This window comes from Balaenoptera physalus (genome assembly GCF_965194825.1).
Source record: "Balaenoptera physalus genome assembly, chromosome: 3".
In the NCBI taxonomy this organism is placed as follows: Eukaryota; Metazoa; Chordata; class Mammalia; order Artiodactyla; family Balaenopteridae; genus Balaenoptera; species Balaenoptera physalus.
This window is the reverse complement of record NC_138890.1, coordinates 156,786,305-156,813,486: the sequence shown is the minus strand read 5'-3', so window position 1 is coordinate 156,813,486 and position 27,182 is coordinate 156,786,305. Positions and strand designations below refer to the sequence as shown.

At 34.7% G+C, this 27,182-nt stretch overlaps 1 long non-coding RNA gene across 2 annotated transcripts in view; it reads left to right on the top strand.

Moving 5' to 3' along the window:
- The first annotated feature begins 12,093 nt into the window (after positions 1-12,093).
- The window catches only part of LOC309656872, an 80,934-nt gene continuing 65,845 nt past the window's right edge, over positions 12,094-27,182 (top strand). The window contains exon 1 of one of the 2 annotated variants that reach the window (XR_014261522.1): positions 12,094-16,496. This is a non-coding gene — a long non-coding RNA (uncharacterized lncRNA). Of the gene's footprint in view, positions 27,138-27,182 lie in introns of both variants that reach the window. The other variant, XR_014261523.1, reaches the window with a different exon arrangement.

The window sequence follows — 27,182 nt, the reverse complement described above, 5'->3', positions numbered from 1 at the left end:
CTTCTCACCACAGTATATTCTTGCCTCCTTTGTTGTAAATTAATTGGCCTAGGTGTGTGTGTTTATTTCTGGGCTTTCTATCCTGTTCCATTGATCCATATTTCTGTTTTTGTGCCAGTACCATACTATTTTGATTACTGTAGCTTTGTGATATAGCTCAACGTTGCTAATTATTAAAGAAATGCAAATCAAAACTACAATGAGGTATCACCTCACACTGGTCAGAATGGCCTTCATCAAAAAGTCTACAAATAATTAATGCTGGAGAAGGTGTGGAGGAAAAGGAACCTTCCTACACTGTTGGTAGGAATGTAAATTGGTACAGCCACTATGGAGAATAGTATGGAGGTTCCTTAAAAAACTAAAAATAGAGCTACCATAAGATCCTGCAATCTCACTCCTGGGCATGTATAAAGAGAAAACCATAATTCAAAAAGATATATGCACTCCAATGTTCACTGCAGCACCATTTACAATAGCCAAGACATGGAAGCAACCTAAATGTCCATCAACAGATGAATGGGTAAGGAAGATGTGGTATATATGTATAATGGAATATTAGTCATAAAAAAGAATGAAATAATGCCATTTGCAGCAACATGGATGGACCTAGAGATTATCATACTAAGTCAAGTAAGCCAGACAAAGGCAAATATCATATGATATTGCTTATATGTGGAATATATAAAAAAATGACACAAATGAACTTATATGCAAAACAATAATAGACCCATAGACATAGAAAACAAACTTACGGTTACCAAAGGGGAAAAGAGGGAGGATAAATTAGCAGTTTGGGATTAACAGATACATACTACTATATATAAAATAGATAAACAACAAGGATCTACTGTATAGCACAGGGAACTATACTTAATATTTTGTAATAACTTACAAGGGAAAAGAATCTGAAAAAGAATATATATATATACACACACATATATATCAATATGTGTGTGTATATATATGCCATATAACTGAATCACTTTGCTGTATACCTGAAACTAACACATTGTAAATTAACTATACTTCCATAAAAAATAAATAAATAAAATAAAATATGTATGGCCATACCATAACTCCAAAAATTCTGATAAAGTAGGTCTGGGGTGGGCCAATTGTGAATGCTAAATGAATAAGATAATAATCAGTCAATCAATCAATCAGGATGAGAAAAAAGCTGCTTTAGAGTTTGTATTTGTAGAAAAGAAAATTGCTTTAGGGTAAAGGAGAGATCCAGAATATTATCCAGTGAAAAGGAAGAGGCCTTTTGTGTTTTTAACAGTTGTTTAATCTTTCAATTACTCTATGGTAATATGTCTATAAAATGTAAACCATAATATATGTTGTACGTATCTGATGCATGAATTTCCTTATCACACATCTGCTACTATGTGGGAGTTACTGAGCTAAGTGCTGGAGTTGTAGATAAAAATCAACATGATCCTGGTTTTAAGAAAGTAATTATATATTAAAAAAAGAAATAAGACAAACACACAAAAAAAATTCAAGGCAGATGATTACCCATGGTAAAGAGAGGTATGAATAAAAAGCTGTGAGTTTTCCAAAGCTAAAGAACCCTTCTAGCAGGAGAATGCAAGGAACAACTTAAGGAAAAAATAACTTTTGAATCCTACCTGAGTAGTATGAGTTTTACCAGGCAGAGTCTAGGGCCAGAGTAACAAAGCTACCAATATAAACAAAGCTAGAGAGATAAAAAGTAATAATAATAAAATAATACATAAAATAAGGACAATTCACCTGAAACTGAGAGCTGGTGAACTTGTCTTTACTAAGAGGCAAATTACAGGGGTTTGGGCAGAGGGACTGACAATGATTTAAAAGAAGAAGGAAGAATTAGATCATATTAGGTTAAATAATTTGGATTTTACCCACAAAGAGTAATAATGCTGGGAATATTTATTAGGAATTTATTATTATTTATTAATTGTTTTTAAAACAAAAACAATTTACTAAGTGCTTTATAAGTATAGTTTCATTTAATCCTTTCAGCAGGTTTAAGAAGTAGCCATATTATCTCATCTTCCAGACGAGAAACTGAGGCTTAGCTAGATTAAATATCTTGGCCGAGATTCCCAAACTCCTTGGTGACAGAAGCAATACTCTATGTAGATCTGCCCAACTCTGGAGAACAATTTACCACTATGTAGCAATATCTCTCAAAATGGACTTGTGCAGAAAAACCTTTGAGCGTATGAGTGACACAAAGTGTCACAGCTTTAAGGGCTTAGCTTTAATCTCATCCCTGAAGGAGTCCATTCTTGGACTCAAACATTGGCATATGCCCACATCTTTAACGTCACAGTACCCTGTGCTGACACTGTTCCTTGCAGTTATCAGACTATATTTTAACTTCTGTTTTGATTGTCTCCTGTAAAACACCAGAAGGCATTCGAGGTTTAGAAGTTTGAATATGACTTATTTTCCATCACATCCTGGTCCCTAACATACTGCCTTCTCCATAATGGAAAATCGGTAAGTATTATTGAATGAATAATTATATGAAAAAATAAATTAAGAAAAATATATTTTAGGAAGGGTTAGAGAGAAGATCAGCTAGGAGGATCTTGGATGTGCAGAAAGCTGTTTCTTTTCTTTTTTTTTTTTAAACTTTGGGTTTATTTATTTATTTATTTATTTATGGCTGTGTTGGGTCTTCGTTTCTGTGCGAGGGCTTTCTCCAGTTGTGGCAAGCAGGGGCCACTCCTCATCGCGGTGCGGTGCGCAGGCCTCTCACTATCGCGGCCTCTCCTGCTGCGGAGCACAGGCTCCAGACGCGCAGGCTCAGTAGTTGTGGCTCACGGGCCCAGCCGCTCCGCGGCATGTGGGATCCTCCCAGACCAAGGCTCGAACCCGTGTCCCCTGCATTGGCAGGCAGACTCTCAACCACTGCGCCACCAGGGAAGCCCAGAAAGCTGTTTCTTATTTCATTAATTTCATCTCTTAATAACCAATGAAATAACACTCACCTTTCAAGCCCCGCTTCAGCTCCCCCAGGATTAAATTGCCATGTTCCCCTACCTACATTCCCCTAAAATTTCATTCATCCTACAAGCAAAACACTAATTTACATTGTATTTACCTTTAAATGTTGCTCTTTCCTACTATATTTTCATTTCATTGAGGAAGGGACCATATTATCTACAACTGTATCTCAAGTTCTTAGCAAATTCTGTAATATATATTAAGAACTTTAAAACATGATTGAACTGTGAAGGAAAAATGTAATTTTAATCTCTTCTGTAGTATTGAGTTGAAATTTTAAAAAGACCAATTTTATATTTGTTATACAGTTAGAATTAAAAGGATTTATCAAATAAGCATATTTGGAGGGGGAGAGTTAAGATTAGAGACAATACATTTTTAGCTCTAGGACAGTGAAGAAATTTTTAAGAAGTTTAAAAATGGTTTTAGGATGATGGTTAATTATGGAAATCTCCCTTATCACTTGAAGCTAAATTATCTTGGTCAAATAGGTATGCTACGTTTTAGACTAGAATTGAGAAGAAACTAGAAATTTCTAGGTAAAAGTGTCTTGAGTTATTTCTTGGCTTTTACTCACCAGAGGAGAGATTTCTATATGTTTCTTTCAATATCTATGATTATCCATTTACTATTCACTCTGCAAAAAAGAAGACTTTGCCCTAAGCAATAGCACTAAATGTGAATATGACATCATTACAAGGTTTCTTCTAAATTTTAAACATTTCTAACATCTTAAATACACCATTTCAATTTCTGTCTCCCTTTTGGAGTTGAAATATATACTTTACTTATTTGTTTAAATTACACAGTGTGCACCATTGCATAGAATGAAAACCCTAGCAGTCTTTTGAGAACAAAGGCAAATCAATAGTAATATATCTTAGAATAGAAGCACTTTTGTTGACAGAGGGAACATGGTTTAATGGGAAGCAAAGTAATCTTCATTTTCAGTGAGACTGTTGGGCTGTGCATGAGAAATGACGTGCTCTGACCACCTGTTTTACATCAAGAGCCAGCCTGGCAAGTTCAAAACAGAGAGAAAATGACTTGCTTTATAAAGATGGGAAACTCATGGCTTTAACACAGAACATACAGATCATCTTCACAAGACTTTTTGTTATTTTATAAATTTGTCTTCAGTTCCCATTAAGTTCCATTCTTTTAAAATTAATCATCCCAGTGCCCCAAAGAGAGGCAGTTCAGGAACTGTTGACACTGGGGCCTGGAAATATGACTAGGCGTTTTCATGTCCAGTCTTGGAACTGAAGTCTTACTCAGGTTTTAATGATAATGATGATGAATGGTAATATTTTAGGATGGTAACATAAGTGTGCCATCATAATAGGTAGGTAGGTAGAGATAGAGAGAGAGAGAGAGAGCTATAGATATAGCAATAAATTAAAGAATTTCTTTTGCTCATCTATTGCTATGGGTGATGTACAAAGAAAATTCATTCTGATCAAATTTCTTTATTTTTACCCTCAGATAATAAACTAGATAATGAGGAAGAAAACCATATAAGAAATCAGTGAGAGTTCCAGATTTAAAAATCTATAAGTCTTATTTTTGGTTTCAAGAAAATAATAGTATTGTTTTATTTTTAAATGCAGGTACTTCCTTGTAAAATTGTAAGAGAAGCAAACAATGGGCCCTACTCTCATGAAAGTGTGTTGTTAGGTTACAAAAAACTTAGTAAAAGAGACAACATTTGGTGAATATGTATATTACACTATGCAAATTATAAATTACTCTAATATTTACGAAAAAAATGAAAGCAAACAATTTGTCTCTCTGAATTTCCAGTGAGCCCCCTGAAAAACACATTCAATGACCAGGGGTTACTGGCAGTCGTTTCATGCTTTTCATGCAGGCTGCATATTTACATTTAAGTTTTACAAAATGCAAAAATCACAATAACGCAGCCCCTGGTTTCTTTGTGCTGCACACCAGAGGATACTGGAAGGAATTTTGCCTTGAGAACATTAAATGTTTGAGTCATTAGTGTAGACTTGCAGCTGCACAGTAAAAATATATTTTGGTTTAAAAATTATATCTTGCCTGAAAAGTGTTGTTTAAAATACTTTGTTTAGATTTTTGAAAAACAATATTTTTGTAATTCATATAGACATGTAAATATTAAACATGAACCATCTGTAATGCCATTGTATAGCCCTTAATATAAGTTCACATTGGTTTCAATGCTCCCACGTGCAGCGTTCAGTTGGAAAAGAATCCGAAGGGAGAGAATTTTCCCTAATATACTATATGATGGCCACAAGGGGGCGCCAAACACCTAAGTATGTTTTACCTCTTGTCAAGTGACTAGAATTTTACCAGAAATATTAGCAGCAATTTACCCTATAAATGGGTCAATACCTCAGAAACATAAACTCAGTTCAACCTTCTGATTAAGTTTTTAAGTCGAATTTATATTATTTTAAAATGCAGACTTTCAAAACAACACATCAAATGGTTGAAAACCTTGAAGAATTTGATGGATTTTGAAAGGAAGTGATTTAGTCTGCATACTTACTCAACGTTTCATTTACTTAGGTTTTAAAATTAATTTCTCCTGTAGTTTCGCACAATTTTATTCTCACTTGATTCCCGGTTAAATGAAAGTAAATATATATGCGAGTGAATGAACTTTTTCTCTAGCATAATTAAAGAATTTTAAAACTAAAGAGAAAGCATGCCTAATTTTTAGCCCTCGGGAGGTCTAATTCTAAAAGTGCATGCCTTTAGAAAGTCAAGTAAAATGAAGTATATATTATTATTAGAATATTTTAAATTAGCCATTCTAATCAATCAGCCATAAAGTTAAATCACTTAGCCAAAATTATAGTGAAGCCATGACAAAAAAAGTATTATCAAATGATCACAGCATTAACAAACATGTTATGAAGAAGACTGTGACTTTGATTAAATAGTAAATAATTAAATAGATAATAAATGTAAATATATAGCTATGACCAAAAATGAGAATTATCTTTACTATGTTCACAAAATTATATTTGTTGGCTAGGATTAGTAGTCTCTATTATGACTCACCTCACCTCTACATGTGGGTGGATAAGATAAAGGGCTAAGTTTATCCTTTAAATATGTGAATTTCTAAAACAAATATATTAATGAGTCTAGAATTATAAATAAAACTAGAAAATAAAAAATGTGATATAATTCTGGATTTTTAAAATGAAGTTTTAAAAAGAAAGGAATTTATAGACTTTACGTAATTCCATAGAATTCATTCCAGATGCTTTGTAATATATCATATAAATAGAGCCACAAAAAGGCAGAAAAAAACAGAAACAGTGATTTTTCATTGATTTTCATATTACCTTAAATGCGAAGAATGAAAAAATGAATTATCTAAGTAAAATCTGTTAAAATTTTCACATTTTGCAGCAGATTCTGTTTCCATCAGACGGTTTCTTGGACCTAGTCTGTCAGCTTGTAATACTTTCTGACCCACTGACCTTTCAGCTTGTAATATAGACGGCAGAACTATTCTTGAGATTTATAGGTATCAAAACTTTAATGGGATTATTTCTGTTAATGCACTGACTCTGTTCATCATTCTTGTTCTAATTTTCATTACTCTGACCTCAAGAAGGAGAATCTGTGAAAGGAACCATTACTGCAGTATATTCAGAAATGATTCATGTTTCACCTGAGTGAGTTTATGTGGCTTACAGAACTCACAACACTTAGTGTCCATCTTTCTAATGCTTTCTCCCTTCTCTGTCCCCTTTTTAGGTCTTGCACATCATATTCAAAATTTGAATCCATTAATTCCCTAGTTCATGTGATTAACTATATGTGATTCTGAGAATGTAGTTTAAGTTTTCAGGTTACAGTCTCGCTTTATGCAACTGACATTTTCACAATGGTTAGGGAATGATTATATTTTAACAGTAATATATTGAGTCCTTTCCAGTTACAATAATAGGTTGTATTAGCCGTTTCCAATTGGAACAATAGATAAACTAACTGTGTCCTTGGAAATTATTTGGTTCAAACTCCCATTTTCACAAACAAACAAAAAATTTGGAATGAGAAATTTATGATGTTGGCAGTAGAATTAGTGACAAAATCAGACTGAAAACGCCACGTAGTTTTCATCTTAACACAAATTATTACATGATACAAATTAAATTTGAATTTGGTAGCCCAAGTTGCATCATATGCTATGGTTAAAATAAAACACACTCAATATTAATGAAAAAGCATAGGTCACATTAATTTACAAATAATACCAAAAAACACCCAAGGTGACAATAACAATAATACGTAGCACTAGAACACCTATTGTGCGTCAAGAATTGTTAGTACTTTACAGTTATGGTTTCTTTCAGTCATGACAACTGCACTATCATATAAGTACAATTATTAACCCCATTTTACAGATGAAAAAACTACCAGGAATATTAAATATTAAATATTTGGTAAGTGACACAGGATTTGAACCCAGTTTGGTGCCACCTTCCATGCTTTTATCCTTGTGAGTACACTTAGGTAAGAGTCACTACATGTATTAAGAAAGGCAATCTCAGTGCTTCTGGCATGTAGCCTTATCACTGTGTCATCTCCCTATTAAACATGACCTTTATCAGGTGTCCTCACGAAAATCATATTATATAGAAGAAACTTTGTGACGGAGTGACCAAGTTTGAAACTCAGTGGCTTCTATGCAGTGAATATTTTGATTGCTTGTTGGGGTATGGAAGCTTCTGTTCATAAGAATTTTTAGCAATAGAATTTGCCTGGTCTTCAGATATGTAGGCTTTTCATTTAGGCTTCTGGTTTGGGATTGGAATATTAGTCTCAAATTTGAGTCCTTGCTGCAGGATGACAATCGGTTACTGCACATGTGAGGTGCAAACATGGGTCACCAACCACCAAGGCTGCTCCTAACTGAAGCACCAATCCAGAATCCACCCTCGGGCCCTCACTGACTGAACCTGAGGCTACACAAATATGCATCTTAAACTAATCTGCTAACTCATTTTGATAAGTTCTTGAAAGATGTCATGTGGCCTTGAGTACAATAATACAGCTTATGAAAATAGGTGAAATTAGAACCTCATGTTACTCATTTTAAAAGTGCCTGATGGGCTTCCCTGGTGGCGCAGTGGTTGAGAATCTGCCTGCTAATGCAGGGGACACGGGTTTGAGCCCTGGTGTGGGAAGATCCCACATGCCGCGAAGCAGCTAGGCCCGTGAGCCACACTTACTGAGCCTGCGCGTCTGGAGCCTGTGCTCCACAACAAGAGAGGCCGCGATAGTGAGAGGCCCACGCACCGCGATGAAGAGTGGCCCCCGCTTGCCACAACTAGAGAAAGCCCTAGCACAGAAACGAAAACCCAACACAGCCAAAAATAAATAAATAAATAAATAATTTTAATAAATAAATAAAAGCACCTGATACTCATCGTTCTTGTATTAATCAAAACTAGAATATAATAAAAGTAATGTGATTAATTATTTAATGCCTCACTGCAGAAAGGGTTTTTGTTTTGTTTTGTCTTTCTCTCCCTTCATTCTTGTATCTGGCTGTTTGCACAGTGTCTGGCTCATGGTAGGCATTTAAAGAACAGTGAATAGAAAAATGAAAGAATTAATTAAACAAGATAGTGAGAAGTTTCTTAGGTAGTTTACATAATAGAAAATCAAAACCGAAAAATCTGTGTTAGGCAGAGGAATAGGTAACTGTCCAATGACATTCTGCTAATTTAATACTTTTTCCATGATAACTGAAATATTTAGAATATAACTACTAATATTTCTATTATAAATCATATGATATTTAATTGTGAATATCTCACATTAAAACCACTTCTCAAGCACAAAATTTATATTAGATACATCCTTATATCTCTGGGTGTAGCACTAAGGGAATGGCTCATAGGAACCTCCCCCTAAATGAATAAAATTAATTATAAGCTAAGAAAAAATTGAGCAAGTGATTGTTTAGATACCAGGAGATCATTTAAATTTACTGAGTAAAAGGCAAAAGAAAAATATAACACGTGCAAAATAATAAATATGTAGCTATACATGATAGCTTAAAATCAAAACACAGTTAATGATTGTGAATTTTGCATTATCATATCTTAATTTACTAGCACCATTAAAAGCCGAATATTTCCATAAGGATTTTTGGGGGGCAGTAGTTTATATTCAATGTTTCAGTTTGCTTCTAGAAAAGACGAGGCTCTTCTTATTCATACTTTGTTCATCTTGGACCTACCTAGAAACTGGTTTGATCCAACTCCTACCTATAAAGTGGTGAATTAATGCCTTTGCTCTGAAGTCAAAGACAAGTCTGTGGTCGCCATTTCTCTGACTTCACATCTCCACGGGTCTAGATGCCCAGCAGAGGTTGTATGCCTAACACTGACATATCTTTGCCCTAAAATAGAAAACATGTTTTTCACCTACTTTGTTCAGATTTCATACTCAATTATGGAGGATAATCCAACTCCAAGAAAAAAAAGTATAGCTAAGAAACCATTTTTCTTAACTTAGATTTTAGGGATATTTCATTTCCCCAGTATTTTTTTTTTTTTTTTTTTTTTTAGTATTGAAAATACTAACTAGTGTCTCTTCCCAAGATAGTGACATTTTACAAATTGATAATAATAAAAAAAGATTATGTAGAAGTATCTAGTTAAATATTGAAAAATCAGGGCATATTTTAAAGGGCACAGTAGCCAGAAGAGAATCTTAGAAAAATGTAGTTCTCTTTTAGATGCATCCATCCAAAACCTTGGTCAGTATGTTAAAACGTTGAAATTTTAGGTCAGGAGGTTAAAATGTAGAAATTCTATAGAAAATCTCTGTTCTTCACTCAATCAGAGGGCAAAAAAAAAAAAAAAAAAGAAGAAGAAGGAAAAGAAGAGGAGAAAGGGAAGGGGTTTCTAAGTATTTGCCTGTGGTAGGCATTCAATTCTGAACAAATCTCCAAAAGACTAACTGAAGCCTTGTTGAAGGGAGTGGATAAAGAAATAAAGACTTTCCATAGGTACTTATTCACTGGGAAAGGATTTTATTCAAATTTAGGAAGCTAGATGCAGACAGAATAAATGTGCACTACACATTAAAAAGTCACTCTGGTGACAAAATACAGTTCAAGACTACAGAGCAGGAACAACCCCCAACTTAGAAGGCTTCAGAAAGAAGTAAAACAAAATATTATATTTTACTAGGCTATGGTTAGTCATTGTGTACTCAATTTCTGCTTATTTGATTAAATAAGTTGATATACACTTCGTTTTATTCTAATGGTTCCTTTTCTTTTTATGTCATTGCAAAAGCAAATAAATATCACACTGTTGGTATGAAAAGATTAGTAATTCACAGTCTTTATTTTACTAGCAATAGATTGAAACCAATGAGTTTGAAGGAATAAAATTTTAATTTTTTGGTCTATTTAAAGCAAATATTTTAAATAAAATAATTAATATACTTAGATTTACATGGTAAACACAAAACCATTAAAGTCCCTCAGATAGTTCAAATGCTTTCAAGTCAACCTATATATGAGGCTATTAGTTTAAAGCTGGTACTTAGAAGTCAAATTATCCAGAAACATTATGGTACTTCATCTAAATTTGAAGTCTGATCCAAGAATTATGGAAACAATCTTTACTTTTAAAAATCCCAGAAGTTACCATGGTTTTCACATAGGATTGATTGAACTTGATTTTATTAGGAGTAGAGTTACATAAAAAAGGAGAATCAGTCACATTTTTGAAACTTATGATACTAGCATTATGCAAAAAATACACTGAATAACCTAGGCAAATATGTTGATTGCCTTTGATCTATTCATCTAACTCTTCCAAATTTCAACTTCAATTCTTGTATTTATAACTACCATGTGAACATTGTAGAGAATTACCAGAATAACCCAAGTTAAAACATTGACTTTATTCAGTTAATTGGTTATTTAAATTCCCCACATGTTCTGCTTGACTTGATTACTGTTACGGTTTTTGTTTCCCAAATTTTCAACTGGAAGCAAGGTAGGAGCAATGTAATTCTTTACTCTACAATATCTAGAATAGACATTTGCTCATTTTAAGTCAGTTTACATTTTTAGATTACACACTGGTAATATCTGTATTTTGCAATAAAGAAGAGTCAACAAGTCTAATGAAAGACTGCTTTCTGAAAACACACAATTTATGTTTAATGTATGTTTAAAATCAGGGCTCTGTCAAACTATTTCAATATTCTGTTCCAGTAAATCAACAAAGATTCCCAATCAATAACTGATGTACTGAGTATAATAACTTATGCCTATGCATCCACATTCTGATACTTAGGAGAAGTCATTTCATTAATAAACACTGAATTCCCATACTTTGCTTGCTAGTGCAGTAAACTACTTTGGTGCCAATTTCAATTCCTTAAAAGCCTAGGTGTTATAATGTTTATAAAAATTGCTTTCATTTGAAAGGACACGCTGTAGTCAACTGAAGTCTCATACACTTCATGGTATAATGCAAAGGATAATGTAATCAATCCAACGTACAATGTGGCAGATGATAGAATACTGGCCATAAACATCACAAGATTTACAGAAATATTATTTCATATAGGATAATATAAAAAAGCACAAGAGAAAACTCATTCAAAGACGTCTGTAATTGTCATAAATGAAGAAGAGGAGAAGGAAGGAAGGGAGAAGGAATGAGAGAGGGAGAAGGAGGTGGGGGGCGGTAGAGGCAGGGAAGAAGGTCAGCAGGCCTCTGAAATGTTTAGACATGTCATTAATACTGAATTTCCTGTTATGAAGCAATGTTGTTGTATGATACCTTATAGCTTATTGCTTAATCCTGCCCTGAAAGTAGAAATGTTATTTAACCTTATATTTCTGCATCATATAGAGTATGTAGTATCAAGGCTTCTTTCTAAAAAGAACAAAGCGGGGGGGATTTAAAATTGAGATCACATAGTTTGGTTAAGTGCTTTATAATGTTACTGACAAACTCTCTAAGGACATAATGTCCTCTGCTATAAGGGATTGCTATATGAAGGCACTTCAGCCTCCCACAGACAGTCATTATTTCATTATTTTGTAAAATGAAGTACAATGGAATTCTATTTTATCCTTTCTTACTCAATTTTCAGTTTTCCCTTTCTTTAAATCCACCACCAATAGGCAATATTTAACAAATGTCTCTTAGTGATATAGAGAAATTCACATACATTGCAAGAGAGAAAAAGGATAAAAGTAAAAAGACTGGTGAAAACAAAGTACCTTTATTCTTTAAAAAAAATCAAGTTACTTTTTTGTGAGAAGTTGCATTGAGAATAAAGAGTTAATCAAAAGCTACACTGAAACATTTTTTTAAACTCAGATTACTTTAACCGATCAATGCCAATATTACATTAAAATAACGCATTCCCAGAAATCTACAACTTTTAATGTCATAGATATGATTTTCTTACAATGTTTGCCTCTTGAGTTAGTTGGACAAAGAAGGTATGGCAAAGGCAAAAATGGCCTCACATGTTTTAGATACCCTTATGAAAGACAGCACAACTGGATTATAAAAGGGCTTGCGGTCTCATACTAAAATATCAGTTGAGCTGAAGCCACTCTAGGACAAGAAAGGAAGAGGAGAGAGGTGACCCTGAGCTGATATTGTTATCTTAGAAAACAGGCATTCCTTGTAGACTTGTTTGAAATTTTCTCATTCAGATGAGTGATAAAAAAAAATCTGTAATTTTGAGTGTGGAACTTACTGGAGGTAAAAGCAGGGATTGTTATATCCCTACTGCTCTGTAGACATAATTCAAATGTTTTAATTAGAAAAAAAAAGGCAGATTTAAAAATGCTTAAATTCAGAACTTATTTTCTATCTGCATATTTTAGGTTATTGTAATTATGAAAAAATAAAATTTTCTCCATGAACTCACTGGTCCGAATTAAGTGTGAAGAAAAGGAAAATGATTTTTTTATGTTAACTTTCATTTCTCAACTATGAATTCATAATGCTATTCTTTGGACTCTGATTTTTTTTCAAAATATTCATAAGAGGGACCATACACACTTAGTACAAGGCTTAATCTATGGCACCATTGCTCAGTATAAGCCTAACAAGAATGAGGGCACCTTTCTTGCTATTTGGGTTTTAATTTCAGCTTATTTCAGACATGACTATTAAATATAATATGGTTAGTGAAGTGACTTTTCTGAAACCCTATTCCAGATAATATTTTAGGTTAATCAAAAGTAGAGTTTTCAAAAATAGACCTGGAATCTGGAGACCAAATAGCTGCATAAAATTACTTATGACTGGCATAAATAAGTTTTATATTTCTCTACTTAATACTTTGTTGTTTCAGTATTTTACGAGAACTTCTATGTGGCAACAGTATTAGAATGTAATTTGCATGGTAGAAATAAGAATACATTATGGTCAATGTTTTTGAAACCCAAGGGCTAGACTAGAGGTAGTTGGTTTTACAGCCCCGCTTTGTACTAATTGTTTACTCTGCAATGCTATTACTGATAATAACATTTAACAGAAATATGGTTCACTTTGCTGCTGAATCAGCATCGTCAGAGCGAATACTGTTCCTGTGCTGCAGCCTAGCGGAATGATTTGGTATAAAAATAACATATTCCAGGAGCACTGGTTCTATCACTTGCTGCAAAGTAGGTTAGGAAACATATGAAATAAGTCATATGCCCAGAAACTCCCAGATCATGTATACTCTGTCTCAGTCATTTGTTTAGATGTGAAATTAAATGAAGACCAAAAAACGCATGCTAGACTCTGAACAGGGTTCACATATGTTGGAATTAACCTTTCAGTTTCAAATATTTTCTTTTTCAACAGGGGGAAAAAAAAAAATCATACCTCTTTCAGATACACCAACTTTCTTAATATTGTGCCAGAAATGCATATCTCTCGAAATAGAAAAACAATTTTCTATCCCTTTTTTCTTTTTCCTTTAAGAAAATCTTCGTGTAGGTAAAAATCTAACAGAACAACATTAAATTCAATACCTGTATAGTACTGTTCTTATCAATAAACAGCTAGGTTCTGTAAACATCTAGGAATATCACCTGAAGCATTAATCAGGTACCAAGCAATCTAACCACACATATACATGTGCATATGGGTGTCATACAGGTTATGTGCTCCTTTCCTATGTCCCTGGGGGTTTTTTTCTCTCTTTTTTTTTCTTTTTCAGGCATTTAAGTGTATGGAATTCTATTCTTTGATTGGAGTCAGGGAAGGCATACACATTCACAAGGGAAGTCAATATGTTAGCAGCAAGTATTTGAAACCAAAGAAGTATCTGATTTAATGAAAGCAGACGTTAACTCACACTTTAAAAACACATCCAAAAAAAAAAAAAAAGTGAAAGCAAATGAAAGAAGCATTTCTTTGTTTTCATCATCAGAATGGATTTGTATTTGATGTGTCCCTAAGCCACAGACACACTCTGCTTAGATCTGTGCACTTTCTAACACCTTTGCTCCACACCCACCCACCAATAAACCACTATTTCCTTATGCATTACACATTGAATACGTACGTGCCACCTCTACTATGCTACAGGGAAGGGGGGCAAGCAGATTATCTATGCAATTTACCATGTACCTATTTCCCTATGACACAGACCTCTTCCTATTTTCTTCATACTTTAACTAAAAATGAACCTAGAGCTCTTGTCCATGACATAATGTTTTCCTGAAAGTTCTACTAATTAAAAATCCTCACCATACCAGACCTAAAAAATGAGCACACTCTTGCCAAGTGTTATTCACCACAGAGAAGCTCTTGTAGCCACATTTTAAAGCAGGATAGAGAGGGGGGTGCTGTGGAGGGAGAAACGCTACTAACATATACATTGAAGTATACCAGTTGTCAGCATCAGAGGGACAGCTTATTTTTAATATAGATCCTTCAAGAAAAACACAACAAGAAAAAAGCATGCAGCGCCAAACAGCTGAGAGTAATGCCTGTGCCGTTTTGGATAACAGAAGCTCTTACTGGAATGAAGAACAACAATTATAGGAAATAGATCTGCTTTTAGGAAGCAAAGACAAGAGGTCAATTCTAAAATGACGTTTGCCTGTGACTGCACCTGTAGACCCCCCTTTTTAATGATAAGAAGATGGTAGGTTTTTATTGCAGTGGCATAAAAACACTTTCAGACTACTGCGTTTCCCCATACTTACAGGGCTATCAATAGTTACTTGTTGGGGACATGCATTTAGTCTTGCAATGTGTTGCATTAATTTAACACCACATAAAATATGGATTTTATTGCAGCAGAGACAATAATGCTGCAACTGCTGACTACATGCATTTAATCTCCCCTCTTCATCTTTCCCCTCTCATACTTCTGACTCAGACACAAAATGCGAATCTAGGAATTATGCCTATTCTGTTTCTGATAAATGCCAATCTATCTTATTTATGTAGATGCTTAGTGACCATTGACAGGTTCAAGGCATCTGTCTTCTGCCTGTCATTTCTCCTTATATTGAACCTACAATGAATTATGACTATAAATAAGTGCAGAGTGGACCCATTCATACGGAATGCAAAGTAATGTTCCATGATAGAGTTCATAGCAACAATGCTCTTTTCAACGGATTTTTAAAATTAAGATGAACAAGTATGAGCGTGACAAATTACACTCCATAATATATTTTTAGCATTTGTTCACAGTGAATGAATTCACAAACTCTAACATAATGACCCACTGTTGAGCATAATATGTAATTTATCCAGTTTTAGATTACCTCTTCAGATATTCAAAGCAGTTGTTTCTAGAATCCAATATATAGTTTTATGCTTAGTAATTTTCTATGTATTAAAGATAATTATTTGGAAATAACTGCTGAATACAACTTAAAAACAAACATTTTCCCCCAGGGAAAGAAAATAAGAGACCTTAAGGGAGTTAGGGGGAAAAAAAGAGAGAGAGAGATTGACAGTGAGAGAGAGAGAGAGAGATGAAGTCTTCCTACCTTTTTTTTATCAGCTTCTGGATAATGGAAGTTGGTTCCAGCCAAAATAACCCTGGAGAAATTGTCACTATGTCCCCTTTTTGTTTGTTTTCGGCTGTTATTTTCTATCACTGATTCTACTTCAATCTAACTCAAGCTTTCTCTCAGCATCACTTTTAACTCTGGACGGCAGGGAACCGAAAAAAAACGGGGGCGAGCTCTCTCTGATTGGCTTTCATTCAGTGCTTCTGATTAAGGGGGAAAAAAGAAAGAAAAGAAAAGAAAAGGAAGGAGGGGGGGAAAAACCCTTCCTCACTCGGAGAGAAAGGTTCTGCTGATAGAGCTGCTGCACTCGCCATGGGAAGGTTAGAAGTGCTGGCTTTTGCAAGCACACAGCGATTTGCAAGTGAATGCGAGGGGAGGGCGCAGCGCAGAGGAGAGCTTTGGATGAAAGGCGTCCCCTCCCCCGCAGGGCAGAAAGACTCTCTGTTTCAAGGCTAAGGTAATCAACCCAATCTAATCCGGCTGTGTCCGTAATACAATCTCAGGAACAGGACTGCTTCTTGCAATTCTTTTTAATAGATACTTCTTCATCTGATGTATCTATTCCTGCACCATCCTTACGCCAGACTACCGAAATACATGAACCGAGTGCCAAGTCACATTGCAACCAGATCTGAGACGTTACCAGAGTGATTTTTGGTGCGGTTTAAATGATTTATTTTTGCTTTCAGTGAACTTTCTTTCCTTGATTCTCCAAACACCTTATTTTTGTTGCTTATTTTCATACGAGGGCATACCTTGCTCATCGTTTGGGGATGTCCGTGAGCCAGTCTTGTCTGCTTAATCTTACCTGCTTTGCCTTTTTATATTTTATAGATAAAATATTTTATTCATAATGTAAATATGCAATTAACGCTATTAAAATATTTAGATTTGGGGCGTAACAGCATCTTTCTTTGTTTTTTTCTTTTAACTTTTTTTCTCAGAAACTTAAGTGTCATGCCCAAACTTGTGGGGGGCGGGGGGAGGGGGGAGATAATAAATACATTTGGGTGGTTCTGTTTACTTAACCATCTAATTGTTCATCTCCCTATTTATCTCTACATTAAGTTGGAATGAACCAAAACCTTACCAAAGGATGTCAGTATAGCTCCACAAAATAATGAGCGTCCTTATATTTTTCTGGCTACATGTAGATTCCTTTTTAAATAAATAAATTACATAAACGTGCCATAAAATAATAATATACTATAAATATAATCGTAAAGCTGGAGGAGGAATTATGAAGACAGTAACTTTTTTAGAATACATGATTCTGCTCAGAAATGTTAAATGATTTAATTAAGGTCACAGAGCTAACTAGAGTTAAAACTAGAGTGACAGAGTTAAAACTAGAATGACATTTATATTTTATATTTATATAAACATGTTTATTAAATATATAACATATATACTTATGTATATTTGTAATTCCAGTTTAGTACTGTTTCTGAGATGTCATACTACCTCCTGGTAGACTATTTTATTATTCTAACCTCAGTAGACCCCTTATAAAATCAGCATAATGGGACAGGAAGGCAACTCAATCTGGGGGAGAAAAAGGGTGTGGGGATCCTAAATTAGATTTCAAAAAAGTTTTAGTATACGCAAGGTTATTATATGACCAATGTCACCAGCTAGTTTAATATTTTAAAATGTCAAATATTTCGGTTCAACAAAATGATATTTAGAGCCAAAAGGGACTTTTGAAACAATTTTACAGAGGAGGGCATCTGGAAAATTGTGATGACCCTATTAAAGTTGTGTGATAATAGAGCGAGAACTCTTACACTTGTCTCTAGATCACTTACCCATAGTTATTTTGTTTTTGTTTTTGCTTTTGAACAGAGGACCTTAACTTTAGAATCGGATAAAAATAAATATTCCATTTTTTTCGGTAATGTATTTGTGTTAATATGATGTATGTGTGTGTTCAATATAATACTGCCATTGACATATTAAAGTTGGTTGTCAAGAGAAATTATAGAATGTTATAGTCTATATATAAATTTTATAGTGTTTAATTAAATGCAACAGGTCAGGTGCATACATGTATGATGGCATCTTACTAGATTAACTATTTTTGTATGTTTGTTTGTTGTTAGTTTCAGAATAAATGGCTGCATAGTATGAGGAGTTGCTTATATTACATTTTCATTGGTCCAGTTGAGAAAATAAGCAAAGGCTGATCTCATATGTAAAATGCTGTTTTATTAATGAAAATACATGTTGCAATGATGTATTCCCCAAATACTGATAATAGTTTTCTTTAACAAGATAGAAGTTTATTCTTCTCTTGCATAAATTTCTGAGTTGATATGATTTCTGTGCTCTGTGTAGTCAACAGAAACTTGGGTTCCTTTTCTCTTGATGCTCAACTAGTCCTGAGGAGTTGAACTTACATATATAATATAATAGCAATCACCCCAACATCCGCTTTCTAGAAAGAGGAATAAAATAAAGAAGGAAAGGATGCCCTCTTTCATTGGAATCTTCTATGGTTTCCTTAGCTGGAAATGAGACACTTGGCCACAAATTGTTTCAAGGGAGGCTTGGAAATGTAGTATTTACTCTGGAAAGCTATTTGCCCAGCTAAAACCACTCATACTATTAGAGAAGATGACAGAATTGGATAAAAATAGCAGTAGTACCGCCATATCTATGTATCACATAGCAGCATATTTTATTAGTTTTAAGAGAAAAAACAAAATTTTGTTCTGTTTAAAATTAAAATTTTGTCATAATGTTACAGAATGGTATCCATGCAATATAAATTTTACTAGCATTTAAAAACTTTGAAGTATGAAACAGTGGTATCGATCAGATATGTATTAAGTAAATAATAAACAAAACATCCATGTATCCTAAAATTCAGAATGTGTAGATACAGATATGAGAGAGAGAGAGAGAGAGAGAATTTGAACGAGTGCATTAAAATGTATCCCATTTTTCTTAATGCCCTCCTTGTGCAAGAGAGACTCATATACTATCCTATTGAATAAAAGTTTTAGTAATAAAAATTAAAATAAAGTATAAACGAAACGTTGGCTAAAAATTAAAACCTCTGGTAACTTTTGTTTTATTAAGCAATATCATTTTTCAGTTCCTTGTTTGTTTCACTCTATACATGGTTTAACTTGGGATTCTGCAAATTTCTCTATTTCTTTTGTTTTCTCTGGAAATCTTATGTAAACTAGTCCTGCGCATTAGGTAAAGCTTCCCTATGGTCACGAATGTTAGGAAATGTTACCCCATGGAAAGTCAGAAAAAGGAACAGTAAACTCTGTATAGATGGGACAAATGGGTCAGTGCCTCACAAAAGTGTCCCTTGATGTAAGGAAAGGCCACATGACCATTATAAGCAAATAAAAGCTGACGAAAACTTTAAAAAATATATTTCCATAATTTAAAAACGAAATGTGAAATTGTACAGAAAATGCCTTACTATAGTAATAAAACACTCAAGAAATTGAAGAGCATGCTGTCATTATAATAAGGGACCCTCTGAAGGCTCACCCTGTTCATTACAAATGTAAAAGACCCAATTTGGTTAAAATCAGTTAAGTAAAACAACCTTCCATTCCATGTGGAATTATATGCCTAAAAGTTGTCTCACTGTTGCTAAACAATAAGCATCAATCCTTAAGGTGTCACCTGCTAAACAGCTACATACTTGTTTTAAAACAACAGCTTCTCAGCTGCCTTTCCAGGGTTCCTTTTTCTTTTCTTTTTTTTTTTTTTTTTTTAGAAGCAAGTTAATTTCACATGCATTTTTTTCTTTTTTTTTTTTAATTTAATTTTATTTATTTTTTTAGACAGCAGGTTCTCATTAGTTATCTATTTTATACATATTAGCATATATATGTCAATCCCAATCTCCCAGTTCATCCCACCACCCCCCTCACCACTTTCCTACCTTGGTGTCCATACATTTATTTTTGTTTTATACACTATTTGTTTTTCTCTTTCTGAATTACTTCACTCTATGACAGTCTCTATGTCCATCCATGTCTCTACAAGTGACCCAATTTCATTCCTTGTTCTTGGCTGAGTAATATTCCATTGTATATATGTACCACATCTTCTTTATCCATTCATCTGTCGATGGGCATTTAGGTTTCTTCCATGACCTGGCTATTGTAAATAGTGCTGCAATGAACATGGGTGCATGTATCTTTTTGAATTATGGTTTTCTCTGGGTATATGCCCAGTAGTGGGATTGCTGGGTCATATTGTAATTCTATTTTTAGTTTTTTAAGGAAAAATAAAAATCCAGGGTTTCTTTTAATGGTATTAGAGATTATATCAATTTCCACTATAACAGGAAGTTAATCAAACCTAGTTCTCTCTCTATGGCTATGAAATGAGAATAGAGAATGTCTACACTGCTTCACTCTCCACAAATACATTGGCAGAGAAATAATTTGGCATAGTTTGTCTGACACATTTTTTCTAATCTCCTACCAGCCTGCCTTACTAGACTCTAGAGGCTGGAAAACTTTAAAGTACATTCTCCTGGCAGTGAGTGGTCTGGGAGGGGGTAGGGTGATTCATATTCTATGTTTTAGGTGTCCTCATCATATTAGAATTAGAAATTGCATTAAATAAAGAGAAAGGCAAGGTGAGAGGCATTAATTTGGCCACCATGGATAATAGCTGAAGAAGCATGGTTTTGCAGTCACCCTTACCTGAGGCAGCTGTTGGGATCACAGCAACGGGTGTGTGATTTTGGGGGCTAGAAGTGCTCTTGATAGTCACCTAATCCTCTCTTTCTATTCATGTTGTAAACTACCATCTATCACTCAAAATGAAATAATAATAATAACTATTATTATTATTATTTTACTTATTTATTTTGCCTGAAGTAGCTGGAGTAGTTTCTGTTATCTGCAACTGAACTCTTACTAAAACCTGTTTGTAATGATAACCTCCGTTACTAATACTATTTAACCATATGTCAACATTTCTTTGATCATGCAGTTTGGGAGTGGGACAAGGGAGGCTTGAGCCAGGAAAAATTAAAGTATCAAATAGCCAGTTATGTTTCCAAAAATATAATTATTATGAAAAACAATCAAGAGTTAATGAAAGAACATGTGATCTTAAGTTTATTTTGACCCTCCTGCCCCCTTATCTTTCTAAGCCACCATGTTTTGTGTACTTTAGGTATAAAGGTCAGGGCTCATTTTCTTCCTTAGATCAAACCTGAATCACATTGTTTGACTTTTTTCCTACTATTTTTAATGTAAAAATTTTTGGTGACACATGAAAAGATTTACAAGTAACTTGAATCTTATTGTCTTAGCGAGACAGAAAAAAATAGATTGAATAATTCTCATGTTGATTGAAAAGTAAATTCTTACTCAATCTGACTGCTTCTATCTCTACCTGAATAAGGATAGTGGCTTATTTTAAATTTTGAAACACTGTGAAGTGAAAGTAATCATGACTGAATTTTCCACTGTTTGGTTATGACTTAAATTTATGCCTGAGAAAGTGAATAAAAGGAAAATCTTTCAAATAAAAAAAGTGGAAAACAACAAATCATAATTCTAATGTATTTGCAATTGCATTTAATGGTCAAAAATATAATCTCTTATGTTATATTTTAAGTTGTACTGTTAATACAGAGACTAGGTCTGAGTGGTAAAAACATTTTAATTAATATTATCACTCTGAAAAGAATTCTAAGAATTCTTAGAATCTTTTTAAGAAATGGCAATATTTTTAAATAAATTAAATATCTAAGACTAGAAAAGTCACAACTATTCTTTTATTTCTTCTCTCTTAAAATATTTCATTCCTCCTCTTCTTTTCCTTCACTTATTATTTGTCAATAAATGTTAATTTTGTGACATTTTCCCCTACACGTAAGCTATCAAATTAGCTGTGAGCTTGATGGATGTTGGCAGAAGACACGAGACTCCTAAGTCAGAGACTAAAGGCAATGGAAGCAGCATGGCTATCATATCTGTGTCCATGTTCTTGGTCTCCACATCTCATTTGGGCAAGGCCTGAGATGGGCAGGTGGATGTTGCACAGGCAGTGGGTTTGCATTGTAACTGAGGGACACCAAGGTTAGGGAGCACTGCTTTTTATATAATGGATTGTGAACAAAACTGCCTGAACTCCAAAGGGAGATATTACGTTTACGTTATAGTAAAACATGCAAATCCTTCTACACTGGTGGAAACAATAACTCATCATTCAAGGGTGTTTCTATACAAATGTCTTTAAAGAGATAGTTTAAAGAAAAGGGAGTTTAGTACAAAAATCTGAGAGAGACACATGGAAAATTGTCTCCCCAGATTATTATTTGTTGTTCCAATGAGAAATGTCAGCTGGAAACTCACCTATTTGCAGCATGTGGTCACCCTAGTCTTTAGGAAAATTCTGCACATAACTGGGCATTCAACCTATAGAACCAAATATGTGGCCTGTGACAAAGACTCCCTCATTGATCAAACTTTACTCAGGCTCCCCTGAACTCTTTTACAACTAGGCCTGACATATGGACTTCCATGTTCAACTCTGCATTGTTCAATTTTAGCAAGAATCCTGCTGAGTCAATTTAATTAAAATCCCCACCCTCAATATCTGATCACCTTCAAGTTCCTCATGCTCCATCATCCCCCAGGTGATGTCTGATTACTCTGTTCTGCCTTTAGCAAGAATCTGATTAGGTCAATTTAACCAGAATCCCCCCTTACCCCTGATGTTTCCTCTTAGTAATTTTCCATCCACTGGCCCCATCCTGCTCCTTGGCTATAATTCCCACTTAACCCATGCTGTATTCAGAGTTAAACCCAACCTTTCTACTCCACAGCAGACCCCACTGCAGTGGTCCCTATACCCATCTCGATGACCCCTTTGAATAAAGACTGCCTTACCATGCTTTAGCAAGTATCACTGAATATTTTTTTCTGTAAAAACTTTCATTTATAAGATAAATAAGTACTAGGGATGTAATGTATAACATAATAAATATAATTAACACTGCTCTGTGTTATATATGAAAGTTAAGAGAGTAAATCCTGTGTTCTCATCACAAGAAAAAATACTTTTTTCTCTTTCTTTAATTTTGCATCTACATGAGATGATGGAGGTTCATCAGACTTAATATGGTAATCATTTCGTGATGTATGTAAATCGCATCATTATGCCCTACACCTTAAACTTAGACAGTGCTGTATGTCAATTATATCTCAATAGAACTGGAAGAAAAGTAGTAATTTTTTCTTTAAATGTGTGGAACAATGGTTCACAAACGCAGTCTATGGGCCGACAACATTAGCATCATCTGAAACCTTGTTATAAATGCAGATTCTCATCTTCTCAGACCTACTGACTCAGAAACTAAGGGGGTGGTCAGCACTCTGTGTTTTCAAACGTCTCAAATTTATTCTGAGAGTTGAAATTTGAGAATCGCGGGCCTACAGTTGCTGTAAAGCAATCTAGGAAAGGAAGAAACCCCAACTTAAAACTCACGATTTACAATTGAGAGAATTGTTTATTCAGTCACTTATTATTTTTAACACATATATATTATATGCAGAAGCACTGCAAAACATTGTGCTATTTATGAGATTGTAGGGGAGAGCTATAATCATGGTCCCGGCTAAATAAGGATTTAACCGTCTAATGAGAGAGACAGAAATGAAGACAAGTGATACACGAAAGTAAATGAAGGGGAAGAAGGGGGAATTTGCCAAGTGTGTGATGAATGTAGAAGTAGTTACTCTCGAGGTTCCAGAATATAGTATTACAACTGCTATAAATGTCAGTTTTGGTTTTAATTTCAGCAGTCGACATGCTAGAGGGAGGATGGCAGTGAAAGTGCCTGGTGAGGATGTTCCGTCCTGGCAGCATGTTGATTAAACAGAGTCCCAGCAGAATCACCAGGAGAACAAACAGGAGAAGGAGGGGTTCTGAGCTCCTTTCTTACAAGCTCCAGTGATGATGGTAGCTTGCTTGGCATGCAAATGTCTTTTCCTACCCTATACCCTCTTGGGATTACACCCAGTCCTGTGTAATCCTTCATGTGATAATATGGAAGGGCTAGAAGTAATGAAACAAGGAGAGGAAACAGGGGAAGGAGGAGAAGTTTCATAAAGTCAGATTCCAAAACTAAAGGAAACTGAAAATATCTTCTTCCTTATAGATAGGGTTGGCTTTATGGGTCTGCATCCTGTGTAGTCACACAGGGCCCCATGCTCAGAAGGAGCCCACTCTTGGTTTAATGTACTGCTGGTGCAGTCTTGAGTTTCTTAATAATTTTTGAACAAGGGGTTCCACATTCTCATTTTGCTCTGGAGCCCATGATTTTGTAGCTGAGCTACTTATAATACTAATGCATTATGATGTCATTCATAGACTGAAAAGTTCCCATGATAGGTGAGTCTTTGAACAGTAATCAGTGTTGACATTTAACAGACAAACACATCAATAAATCTATTTGTCAATAGTAAACAAGGACAATAAAGTGTATTTGACTCCTGTTAAGCTGGGCTTGACTCTATAACATCTGATCTCTAGTGTCAAGTCACTGGCATCAGGCCTCAATGATATCAGTAGGTAAAGTTTCATTCATCCATGTATCAGTTATTCATTTTCCAGCTACTTATTGAGCTGCTACAATGCATCATATATTTTGCTTATCACTGGGGATGTGATGTAATCAATAGCTCACTTAGCTCTCAACCGCACAGAGCTCACTCTCTAGTAGGAGAAAAGAATAATTATTTAATCTCATAAATGATTATATTACTATTCACCGTGATAAGTACTATGAAAGAAGACACCATTCTATTGCATCGTATAACGGTCTTGACCTAACGGGGGAGGGGCTAGGAAGAGGGTCAAAGAAGTTTCCTAGATGAGGTTGAGGCTTGAGGTGAAATTAGAAACATGATGGAATGCCCTTTACTCCAGTGACTGTTAGAAGAAATCATTGTGTGTGTTGCCTGGTAACACTTAAATCATGCCCTCCTAGCACCTAATTGGCCAAAGTAGTTTCCTTACTGCAGATATATGTAACCACTACAACAACGGAGTCCTAATTTACCAGACATATTATGCATATATGTATCCATTTTGTTGCCCTAAGAACATCTTGCTCATGCTATAGGTCATTGGAATAGAGCAAAACACACTTCAACTCCTACAACATAGCCCCTGCGAAAGTACTTTAATCTTTGCCAGCTTTTCAACCACTTTTCAGCACAAGCAAAACAAATCAAAAACAAAAGCAAAACAACACAAAAACAAAAGCAAAACAACAACACCTATTGAACCACATGTATTTTAGGAAAATCATGGAGAAAAAAAAATCTGTGTTGGTGCAAGTCATTTATATAGTGACTACACCATTGTTTAATTATATGTAAAGATTTATTTAATTTTGATATCATGGTCCCTGCATCAAGATATCCTTTGGCTGAAAAGTCACCAAGATTTATCAAGTATTTACATTTCTTTAAACACAATCTGATACAGCCGACAGTTAGACCAAGGGCCAAAATAAATGCACCCTCATGAGAAGAGTTTTATTTTTAGATAAAGGTTTATATTTCATAAATTTCTTCATTTAACTGATACTGCAGCTATTCAGCTAGATACAAGATCTCAAGCTAAGTATAGTTGCTTAACATTTTGCATTTTTTATCCTAACTTAATTAATGCAAATGATTCAAATTCTTTGCAAAAAATACAAAATCTAAAGCAATTTCTAGGTGATTTGTTAAAATTATTAGCAATTCAATTACTGCCTAGTTTAAATATTAAATTAAGAAACAGGGATTTCCCTGGTGGTGCAGTAGTTAAGAATCCGCCTGCCAATGCAGGGGACACGGGTTCAAGCCCTGGTCCAGGAAGATCCCACATGCCATGGAGCACCTAAGCCTGTGCGCCACAACTACTGAGCCCGTGTGCCACAGCTACTGAAGCCCGTGCGCCTAGAGCCCATGCTCCACAACAAGAGAAGCCACTGCAAGGAGAAGCCCAAGCACCACAGAGAAGAGTAGCCCCCACTCACCGCAACTAGAGAAAGCCTGCACACAGCAGTGAAGACCCAGTGCAGACAAAAATAAATAAATTTAGGAAACAAAATAAATCAAAGCAAAAGAATGACCACTTGTGAAATTCCTGAGTTGGTTTCTGTAAATACTGCTCCAGGAGTGGAAATTTTTTAAGTGTGTTCTATATCAACTTTATTTTTGTTATTTGTCATCATTCTAGTATAGTAAAAGGGCCTTTCTGAAAAGTACAAATAAAATAATCGGTATTTAAGAAAAACAAGAGAAGAACATCATTTAACAAAATAAGTAGTGCTAAACAAAGAATTCCAAAACAGGGGGAAAGATTTATGATGCAGAACTATCCGTGACTTTCAACATTAATTCATATCCAATAGCATCATAATAACCCAAGAAGTTTTAAAGTGTTTGTACAGACATGAGACTTATAGTATCATAATCATCAAAGTATGTTTAAACATTATTACTTTTTAAAATTTATCAAAAAGAATTCCTTCCTGTATCTTTATCTTGAGCTGCCTTTCCCTCTCTCTCGCAAACACCCCCCTTCATAAGTCGTCCAGACTTATTGACAATTTTTTGGATAAGTCCCTGGTCAGTCCAATATTGATCAATCTAGATGTTTTCAGCTCCTATATCTTGCACTGGGGTTGGGAGAGGACAGCAGCAAGGAGAGAAGACCTGAACTGAGGAGCATATGCAGGGACCCAGAAGTGGGAAAGAACTGAGTTTGAATCAAAGCCCTAGGATAGGGAGGCCTCCAAGCTTAGCTTCATCACTGGAGGCTTCTGGTCCTAGCTTGGAACAGGTGGTTGTCACCACAACAGTGGGCTGTTCCCCCTCATTAAACCAGGATGTAGGATAAAGTGGACTAAGCTAAAATACCGGTTTAATCCTAGCATTTAGTCTTAAAATTCTATGTACATTCTTAAGTATCTCTGTCTTTGTCTCTCTGATCAATATATTCTGTCATTTAATTAATTCTCCTTTTCTTTTGTTGTTAAGGGAGAAAATTATACATAAATAGAAGCCACTAAAAAATTTATGAAATTGATAACCACATACAGGTAAAAAATTTAAATCTTTATTATATTAGCAGTATTGACACAGCT